The sequence below is a fragment of the Ceratotherium simum genome, chromosome 22 (assembly GCF_057802395.1).
Source record: "Ceratotherium simum simum isolate JZ-2026a chromosome 22, ASM5780239v1, whole genome shotgun sequence".
NCBI classification, from domain to species: Eukaryota; Metazoa; Chordata; class Mammalia; order Perissodactyla; family Rhinocerotidae; genus Ceratotherium; species Ceratotherium simum.
The window spans coordinates 27,611,273-27,620,957 of NC_141921.1; positions in this window are offsets into that span (position 1 = coordinate 27,611,273).

Here is a 9,685-nt window from a genome sequence, read left to right on the forward strand (position 1 = left end):
GGGGAGAGGAGGAGAGGCAGAGGGGCAGGAGGGAGCAGAGAGGAAGAAAGAGGCAGAGAAGATAAAAAGGGGAAGAAGGAGGAAAAATAACCAGGAATAACAATGGGAAGGGCAAGAGAAAGGGAGGGAAGGAGAGGGTGGGGGAGAGGAGGGAGGGCTGTGGGAGCGAGGGGGAGGGGAGGACGGCCTCCGGAGCTGGAGCTGGTCTTCAAGGGCTGAGCCGGCTGAGATCTCCTCAGGAGTGATGCTCTCAGCGGCCGAGATGCAGTGCCATGCAACCTTCAAGGCAGGCCAGCCATCCCGGGGACGAGCCCGCCCGTGGCTCAGTTAGTGCTTGTTAAATGCTCCCAGTGGCCACCAGAGCCACAGGTTCCCCGACCCCATCTCTGGTCACGCTGAGGAAATGGCTCCGCCTGACTCAGGGCCTGGTGGGGTCAAGTCCGTGTCAGCCCCTCCTTCCACCTGAGCCATGACACTGTGCAGGGCAGGGCTGGAATCCACACCTAGAGATGCCGGTGGTGGGAAGGGCATCTGGGTGTTAGAATATTTGAATTCTAGGACCAAGTCTGTCATGACTTTGCCGTGTGACCTTAACCTCTCTGGGCCAGTTTCCTCCTCTGTAGAGAGGGAGTGGTATTGTGCTTCCTTCCACTCTCTTTCTGCTGTTTACTAATAAGAATAAACGAAAGATTTATTCAGTGCTTACAATGTGCCAGGTACAGCCCTAAACCATTTGTAGGATTCTTTTCATTAAATTCTCACAATTCTATTACTATTATTGTTCACATTTTTCCAATGAGGAAACTCAAGCTCTCAGAGATGAAGTGTCACCTCGAGCTCACGCAGATAATTAACAGCTTCTCCTGTTAACTCTGCTGGGCTGTGAGCCCCAAGATGGCAGGAATTCTATGCTCTGGTTCAACTGCTATGTCCCCATATCCCAGGTCAGCTGGGGCACCAAGGAGATGCCCCATCAAGTGTGTTGATGAGTAAGTGGGCCTGGGTCTGTGTGAGATCAGAATCCCTCCTACCAACCCCTTTCCTCCACTGTTTGTCTCAATCATGCTGTGAATTCACTGGGGTCCAGTCAACAGACAGAAACCCACCAGTAATTGAACAGGGAGTATTTAATGTGAACAATGATTAACCTGTAAAGGTAGTTAAATACAAATAGGGGTAAAAAGAGGACTATGGGAGACAGGAATCACAAATGCAGAGAGCAGCTACCACTTCTGGTGCTGAGGGAGAGGGAACAAGGAAGGAACTAGAACTTAGTAGAGCCCCCGACCCCAAATCGAGGCTGAGACTCAGATCTTGGTGGAGCGGGTGTGGCTGCACAGGAACACTTAGCATGCTGGGGGTGAAGAACTTGCCAGAGGGGATCAGCACCTGTAAGATTAGCCAGGCAGGTGGATGAGGAACTTGCTAGAGGGTGTGGAAGACCAGAGGTGGTCCACAGGAAGTGGCCCACTGGGGTGCCAGAGAAACTTGGTGGATCATGAATACCACTGGTCACCCCAGAGAAGGTGGGAGAGTGCACCATCACCAGGAACAGAAGCCCTTTCCTTTGCTACGGTGTAGCAGTGACCCTCCAGTGCCACATGCTGAGAAAGACTAACGCTGTGGTAAAGGAGAAATGTTCACAGGGCCCAGCTCCAGCACCAAAACACAGAGCAAAGACAGATGGATTTGGAGCTGAGAGGCAGCAAATGGATCCCTGGCACAGTCCACCCCTTTGGCTACCCAACGTCCATGTGCATCCGTCTACACATACTTGAACTTCCAAGCAAAAGTGAAGCAACCCGACGTTTCCATCTGACAAGACGCAGCTCTCTTTCATACAAGTGAAGAAAGTGTCATTCTTTCTCCCAAATGAGGAGACAAAAAGTCCTGATAGTTGTTGTTTCAATTGCTGACTGTGTTTATTACTCCATAAGTTCAGCCACAGCGCTTCTGATACTCAGTTCCCTGAAGGCTAAATTGCAAGATTGACCTCCAACAACTTGCATATAAAATAAGAGGATAAATGAGAGAGGATTTAGTTAATCTACACAAATAAATATACACACAGAACGTGCAAAGCGGTTACAGTCCCCTTCTTTTCTGTAATTGGTCACAAGTATGTGGCTGATATTTGCGATTTCCCTCTTCCACCCACCATTCTGTATCTTCCTTGCCTTCAGCCAGAACCTCAGCTGGGCAGGGTTCTTTACCTGGCAGAGTGACCCAAATGGTCATTCCTTATGAATCTGTGTCTTCAACTGTCTTGCCTTTCTTGGATGCTGTGTTTTCCATGAACTCTTATTGTGGGACGTGGAAGAAGCTAGAGGTGCCCCAGAGAATGCCCTAGGTTCTGGGCACAGCTCTCTTTGCCCCCAGTTGTGTAGCAACCAACCGATTTCTCCTTGGTAACCGGGTTTAATGACTCTAATCAATGCAGTAACCCCTTTTTATTCCCATCGATTCCATGGCATAAGAAACCCCAAATGGACAGGTGAGAGTCTCATCTTCCAGGGCAATGGGACCTGGGTAAAACGTCTCCCTCTCTTGGGGAATATGAGCTCCAGGCCGGCAGAGCTCAAAGTTGTTGGAAGGGCAAGCAATATTCTATGAGGGGGTGTTATAGACTGAATTGCGTTCCCCCCAAATTCCTGTGCCAAAGCCCTAACCCTCAATTTGGAGAAAGGGCCTTTAAAGAGGCAATTAAGTTTTGATAAAGTCATATGGGTGGGTCCCTAAGCCAATAGGACTGCTGTCCTTATATGAAGAGGAAGCGACAGCAGGAGTGTGTGTGCACAGAGAAAGGGCCACGGGAGGACGTAGCAAGAAGGTGGCTGCCTGCAAGCCAGGAAGAGAGCTCTCACCAGAATCTGACCATACCACACCTTATCTTGACTTCCAGCATCTAGAACTATGAGGAAATAAATTTCTGCTGTTTAAACCTCTCAGGCTGTGGTATTTTGTTATGGCAGCCCTAGCAGACTAATACAGTGAGACAATAGTGAGAGGAGCTAATCCTACTTTCACCCTTTGATTCCAGAACCATGTGTTCTGGTTATGGGGGACACAGCACAGTATTATGGTCTCTGAGTCAAAGCATATATGGCAAGCATTAATGTAGAACCTCAGCCTTTCAAGATGTCCCTTCTCAACTGACACCATAACTGAGTTTTCACTAAGCTCTTCGACCTTCCTTTTATGCGCGCTGCTTCTGGGTGTTAGGTTGTGTGGAAACACCAGTTAACTCCGTGGGCATGAGCCCATTGTTGCACTTTCCTTCCTGTGAAATGAGTTCCTTGACCAGAAGCAATGCTGTGCAGAACCATCATCGTGGATAAGACGTTCTGTGAGTTCAGGAACGGTAGTGCTCACAGAAGTGTTTGGACAGGGAAGGCAAATTCATATCCAGAGTATGCATCTGTTCCAGTGAGGGTGAATCCTGCCCCTCCATTATGGAAGCAGTCCAATGCAACTAACCTGCCACCAGGTATTTGGCTAATGATGTCATATAGGGGCTCAGTATTGGTCTCTGCTGTTGGCACACTAGGCACTCAGTAGCAGAGCTAGCCAGGTCATCCTTGGTAGGAGGAAGTCCTTGGTACTGAACCCATGCATAGCCTTCTTCCCTGCCACCGTGGCCACTTTATTTATCAGCCCATTGAACAAATACTAGGTGACTGGAGAAAGGGGCTGACTAACACCCACCAAGCATGTCATTTTGTCCAGACGACTATTTAGAGCCTTCTCAGCAGTGGATGCCCTTTATGTGACATGGGACACAATATCTTCATGGTCTGTGATGATTCTGAGAAGTCCCTCCATATACCTTGTCCCCAGACTTCCTTGCCACACATCTTCCATCTTGTTCCTTCTAAGTCACTGCTCATCCATCCAAACCATCAGCAACAGCCCATGAATTAGTGTAGATCCTACTTCAGGCCCAGATAACATGGACAACTGAGTGTAACACTCAGAGTTCTGCTGAAGTGGAAGATTTTTCTTCATCGTCTTTCTCCAGATCAGTCCTGAGTGGGGCTGTAACGCCATAGCCATGCACTGTATGATAGTAGCACACAGATCATGCAGATTCATCCGTACACCAGGCTTGAGTTTGTTCTTCAGTAAACTGATCACAAAACTCCCTACGAGGCCACAGGCAGGGACTGAGGGGCAGGAGGCAAAGTTGAAGGAGTCGGAGCTACTTGCTCATGCCACTTACTTATGCCTCTGGACCCGTCCGAGCCCAGTGCATTATGTACCACTTCCCCTTGATGTTAAATCACTGCTGCACACACCTGAAGTTACGGCGAGGTGGGCCAGGCAGCCTCCGGTTCATGATGAGAAGCTCAGGTCACATGGTCACCTGATGTACTGTGTTTAGGCATTAGTCTCTACTAAGGCCCAAAAGCAAGCAAGAAGCTATTTCTCAAAAGAAGAATAGTTATCTTCAGATGAAGGTATAGATTTTTGTTCCAAAATCCTAGAAAGCCTATGTCGGGATCCTCTGTTGGTACTTGGCAAAGGCTCCCCTCCATTCAACATCCCTATTTGCCATTGACACTTTGCTTGGATCTGCTGGACCACAAAGCCCGGTGGAGGACCTGGGAAGTGACTGGAAGGATCAGCCTGGGGCAGGGCTGTGTGTCAGGGTTGGGTACTCACTCGATGTCAAGGCGGGTAGGAAGCAAGTGAGGGAGAGCGAAGCATCAGGAACCAGCCTGACAGCCTGGGCTCATGCGTCTGGGCTGGATGCATGTGTCTAATTTGCGCTCGACAGACCCAGCCCTGCCTCAGACAGACCCATGGTCAGATTATGGTGCCCCCCAGGACTGACAATCCCCCCCACCCGCTGAGCCCCTTGTTTGTGTCGGGACAATGCTGGGGGCTCAACACACGTCACTGCATTTAATCCTAAAACAACCCTGCAGCAGACAGATGCCATTGTCCCCATGTACAGATGGGGATCCTGAGACACAGAGCATGAGCTCACCTGCCCAGCATCACTCTGCAGTTAAGTGGCAGAGCCAGGGTCAGGTCCTCCCGGCTGTCTGACCTGGAGTCAGAGGCGCTTTGACAATAGGCATCTGTAAATTGGGGGTTCACTCTGGAGCAGATATTTGTGGAGCCGGCACAGAGCTGGGCTTTGGGAATAATAATCTCTCTCCACATGGTTTGTGGGTGGAGTAAATAAAATGAATTTATAATTTGCCCACCCCTGCATCAGACACACAGCAGAATCTTAACAAACTGTGTTTCTCTGTCCTTTTTCAATCTATAATATTTTCCCATCGCAGGTGCACACAGAATGGCCCGTCACTTCCTGGTGGGCTGGAGCCTTCTTCCCCTATTTGTGCTTCTGCACTTTGTGTGCTGATAATGTGGTTCTAATACGTTTATAAACATTTGGGTGTCTTCCACAGTCATTATCTTTTAGAAGAAAATAAATCGTCTGATTCATGATCTGACAAATTTGTAACTGTTCTGAGGCTCAGATGCGGCACTGAAGGAGTGGGCATGAGGGGGCCGGAAGAGCCTGGGATTAGTTTCCTAGGGCTGGTGAGCAACTAACACAAACCTTGTGGCTTAAAACAACAGATACTTATTCTCCCACAGTTCTGGAGGCTAAAGGTCTGAAATCAACATGTTGGCAGGGTTGGTTCCTCCTGGAGGCTCTGAGGGAGAGGCGGTTCCATGCTTCTCGCCCGGCTTCTGCTGGCTGCCGGCAGTATCTGTCGTTCCTTGGCTTTGGATGCGTCACTCCAACCTCTGCCTCTGTCGTCAAGTGGGCTTCTTCTCTGTGTGTCTTCTGCTCTTATGTGTCTTATAAGGACACTTGTCATTGGATTTAGGCACCACTCTAATCCCGGCAGATCTCATTTCGAGACCCTCGTATCTGCAGAGACCCTTATTCCAAATAAGCCCATGTTCTGAGGTCCCGAGTAGACATGTCTTTTGGGGGCCACTGTTCCATCCACTACAAGGCTCCTCACTGAGCACCAGGTCCCCTGGGTTCGGTTCTGCCTGGCCTTGGGCATCCCTTTCCCTCTCTGGGTCTCAGTTTCTCTTAGGTTGTATCTGACATTTGTTTACAGCCAGAATGTTCCCATAGAGTGAGGGTCCCAGAAAATGGTTCAGACCAAACTTCCTTCATTCAACTATTATGTTCCTGCTCTGTGCTGGGCTCAGTGCTCTATCCCAGGGAGGCGGACGACCCCCAGCCTCGTACCACAGCCACCAAGAACAGAGTCTAGAGAGAAAGCAGACTTGAGAGGAGGTGAATACCACAGACTAGGGTGGGGTTCCGTAAGATTGGAGCCTTGCTTCCTCGCAGCATCACAGGGCCTGGTGCTGAGCAGGGCCTGGAGAACTATTTATTGGCATATTTTGCAGCTGGTAAGAGCTATGAGAGGACATATCCCGGATGTTGTTTCTGAGCCCAGAGAAGGGGCAACTGGCATTGTCTTGGAGGGTCCAGATGGCTTCCCGGTGGAGAGAGAGTCCAAGCTGAGGCCTAAAGGATGAGTGACAGTGAGCCAGGGGCAGGGGACGAGGATGCTGCTCCAGGTGCTTGGGGCAGAGGTTTGTCCCATCTAGGACAGACAAGTGGTTCATAATAGCAGTGTGGAAGGTGACACAACTTGCTCCAGGTCACATACCTCATAAGAGGTCGAGCCTAGATGACCCTGGGCTGTCAGACTCCAGAGCTGTTCTCATTATAACTCTCTGCTCTGCCATGTTGTCACCTCTCCATACAGTTAGATCACAGTTACTAGAGTACATATTATTATCCCCATTTCACAGATGAAGAAAATGAGGCATATCGGCTTCCTATTGCTTCTGTAACAAATTACCACAAATTTAGTGGAAAACAACACGAATTTATTATCTCATGATTCTGGAAGTCGGAAGTCCAAAAGCAGTCTCAGGGGACTAAAGCCAAGGTGTCAACAGGGCTGGTTCTTTCTTGAGGCTCTGGGGGAGCATCCACTTCCTTGCCTTTTCCGGCTTCTAGAGGCTGCCTGCATTCCTCGGCTCATGGCCTCTTCCTCCACCCTCAAAGCCAGCATCACGGCATCTTCAAACATCTCTCCGCCCCGACCTCTTCTTACATCCTCATATCTCCTTCTCTACCCCTGCCTCTGTCACCTTCTCTGACTCTGACCCTCCTCTGCCTCCCTCTTATAAGGCTCCTTGTGATTACAATGGTCCCACTTGATAACCCTGGATAATTTCTCCATCTCAAGAGCCTTAACTCGATCACACCTGCAAAGTCTCTTTGCCATGTAAGGTAACGTAGTCACAGATTCTGGAGGTTAGGATGTGGACATCTTTGGGTGCCATTATTGAGTCTACCACATGAGGCTTAGAGACAGCTGAGATGTGTGTCCCCAAGATTCAGACCGATAATTAGCACATAGAATGCTCAGTGCTGCCCAGAGTACCATGCTTCCTCCCTCCCCGTCTACAGGGAAATACCAAGCTGCTCGGGGAACCCCAGCCTCATTTCAGACTCAGGATAGATCTGTAGGTGGGGCTCTCCCAGGGTTGTTGGGCTATGGGGCAAGGAGGACAAATGTTAGAACAAACGCTGTATTTGAAGCAAATGATCCCGCAGAGCCAGGAGGCCCTGGCTTAGGGAAGTGGATGATGAAGTGCCCCTCCTTCATGTGACAGGTTGCCACCCCCTGCCCCAGTTAGCAGCCCCAGGGGACCCACCAGGCAGCAGAAGCACCAAATGGATTCTCCATGGATCTGGCCTCCATTGGGAGCAGACTTAAGAGCAGCAAAGGATGAGAAAAATATTCCAAGAGTTGACGCAGCAGAGGCCAGAGCAGTGAATGCTCACGCAGCACTTCACAGTTTACAAGGTGCCCAGAGGCTTCGTTGATCCTTGAAACCTCCCTGGGAAGGGGTGAGACAGGGATGCTGCTCTCCCTGGAGGATGCGGCCGTAGCAGGGACGTGCACCATTCCCCAGCCACACCCCAGCCTCTGCAGGACTGGCAAGAGCCTCAGATGCGCATGGCAGGGTTATTGTGTAACTGGCGGGCAGGGAAGATTTGGGGGGTAAGGGGGCAGGGGCCTTAGAGAGGCCTCTCTGAGCTGTCTCAGGAACACAGACCAGAGAGAGAAAGGAAAGGAATTGCCACATGACATAGACAGGTGCATAGATATCCCTGCCCAGCAGCCTATGGCAGGGCCTGGGCCTCCTTCTCTGTGCAGCCAGAGGCTGGCACAGGGCCTGCCAGCAGACAGAGGTCTATAATGGCCAAGGAATGAATGGATGAATGAATGAATGAATGAATGAATGAGCAAGGAGAACAAGGGAGGGAGTGCAACATGGTGGCTAGGAGAGCAGGCTCTGGAACCAGCCCTGGGTTTGAATCTCAGCTCTGTCAGTTATTAGTTGTGACCTTGACCCAGTTACTTAGTCTCCTCCTCTGAGCCTCAGTTTCCTCATCTGTAAAATGGGAACGGCAATAATAGCATTTATCTCATAGGGCTGCTGTGAGAATTGCAGGAGCCAATGTGTGAAAGTCCTTAGATTCAGGCCTGGCCCATCACGAGCACTCAGTAAATGCTAGTTATTATTAGGACTAGGACTGTTTCCAGATTTCTGGTATCCTTAAATATTACAGCAACTGATAAATTGCAGCAGAAAGGATGTCCCTCCTGGTGTCTAGCCTAAAGTCTTCAGGCTATAGCTTTATCCTCATGCCTCTCACTCACCAGCCACGCTTCTCATCTCAGACCTTCCAGGAGGGCGGGTTCAGAACAGATTGCATACGCAGCACAGATCACACCGAGATGTCCGATCAGTCGATGCATCTGTAGTGACTCCCTCCTCAAACCAATGATGCTTACAAACAGGCGGGAGGGCTATAGTTTCTTTTTCCTCCGCCCACATCCTTTGTGGAATAAACAACCGTCTCTCTTGCAAATAAATGCCTCACCTCCTGCCATCCCCTCGGGTCCTGGGAGGCTGGTGGGCTCTCCTCTCAGTGGACTCCACCTGGACTGAGCCCTGGGTGAGGTGCTTCACATGTAAGACCTTCCTCTCTCCCAGCAGCCTCCCAGGTGTCAGGGGGGTTGTGTCACTGATCCAAGAACGCACAGCCAGGAAGGAGCGGAGCCTCAGCTGGAACCTGGGGCTAACTGATTACACACAGCGGCTAACATCTGGTGAGTTCTGTTACCTTCTAAATGCAAGTATGCACTATGGTGAATGGTCATCCCCATTTTACAGACGGGAAACTGAGGCACAGTCACCTGGCTGTAAATGGATTTGCCAGTACTCAAACTCAGGCAGGCTGGTGTCTGAATCCCTGCTCTAAGCTCCTAAGCTTCCACTGCCTGGAAAGTGCATACTCTGGACACTGCCCCTCACCGTCCGTCCTACTCACCTTCATCTGGTGCTAGAAGGGCCTCTCGGGAGCCCGTGCCTGACCCTGTCCCCATGCCTGGGTGCTCACCACCCTCGGAGGTAGCTTTCCCTGTGTAGACGTGTTCTTCTGCTCAGGGCAGCTCAGTGACTGACTGAGGTCACGGAGTGTAGAAAACTCCAGTGCAGGACTGAACCCAGGTCTATCTGGCTCTCAAGCTGATGGGTCCTCCTCTCTCTGAGCTGTGATGTCCTCAGAACTATCAGAAAACTTTTCAAAAAGGCAGAGAGGCCGGCTGAGAGG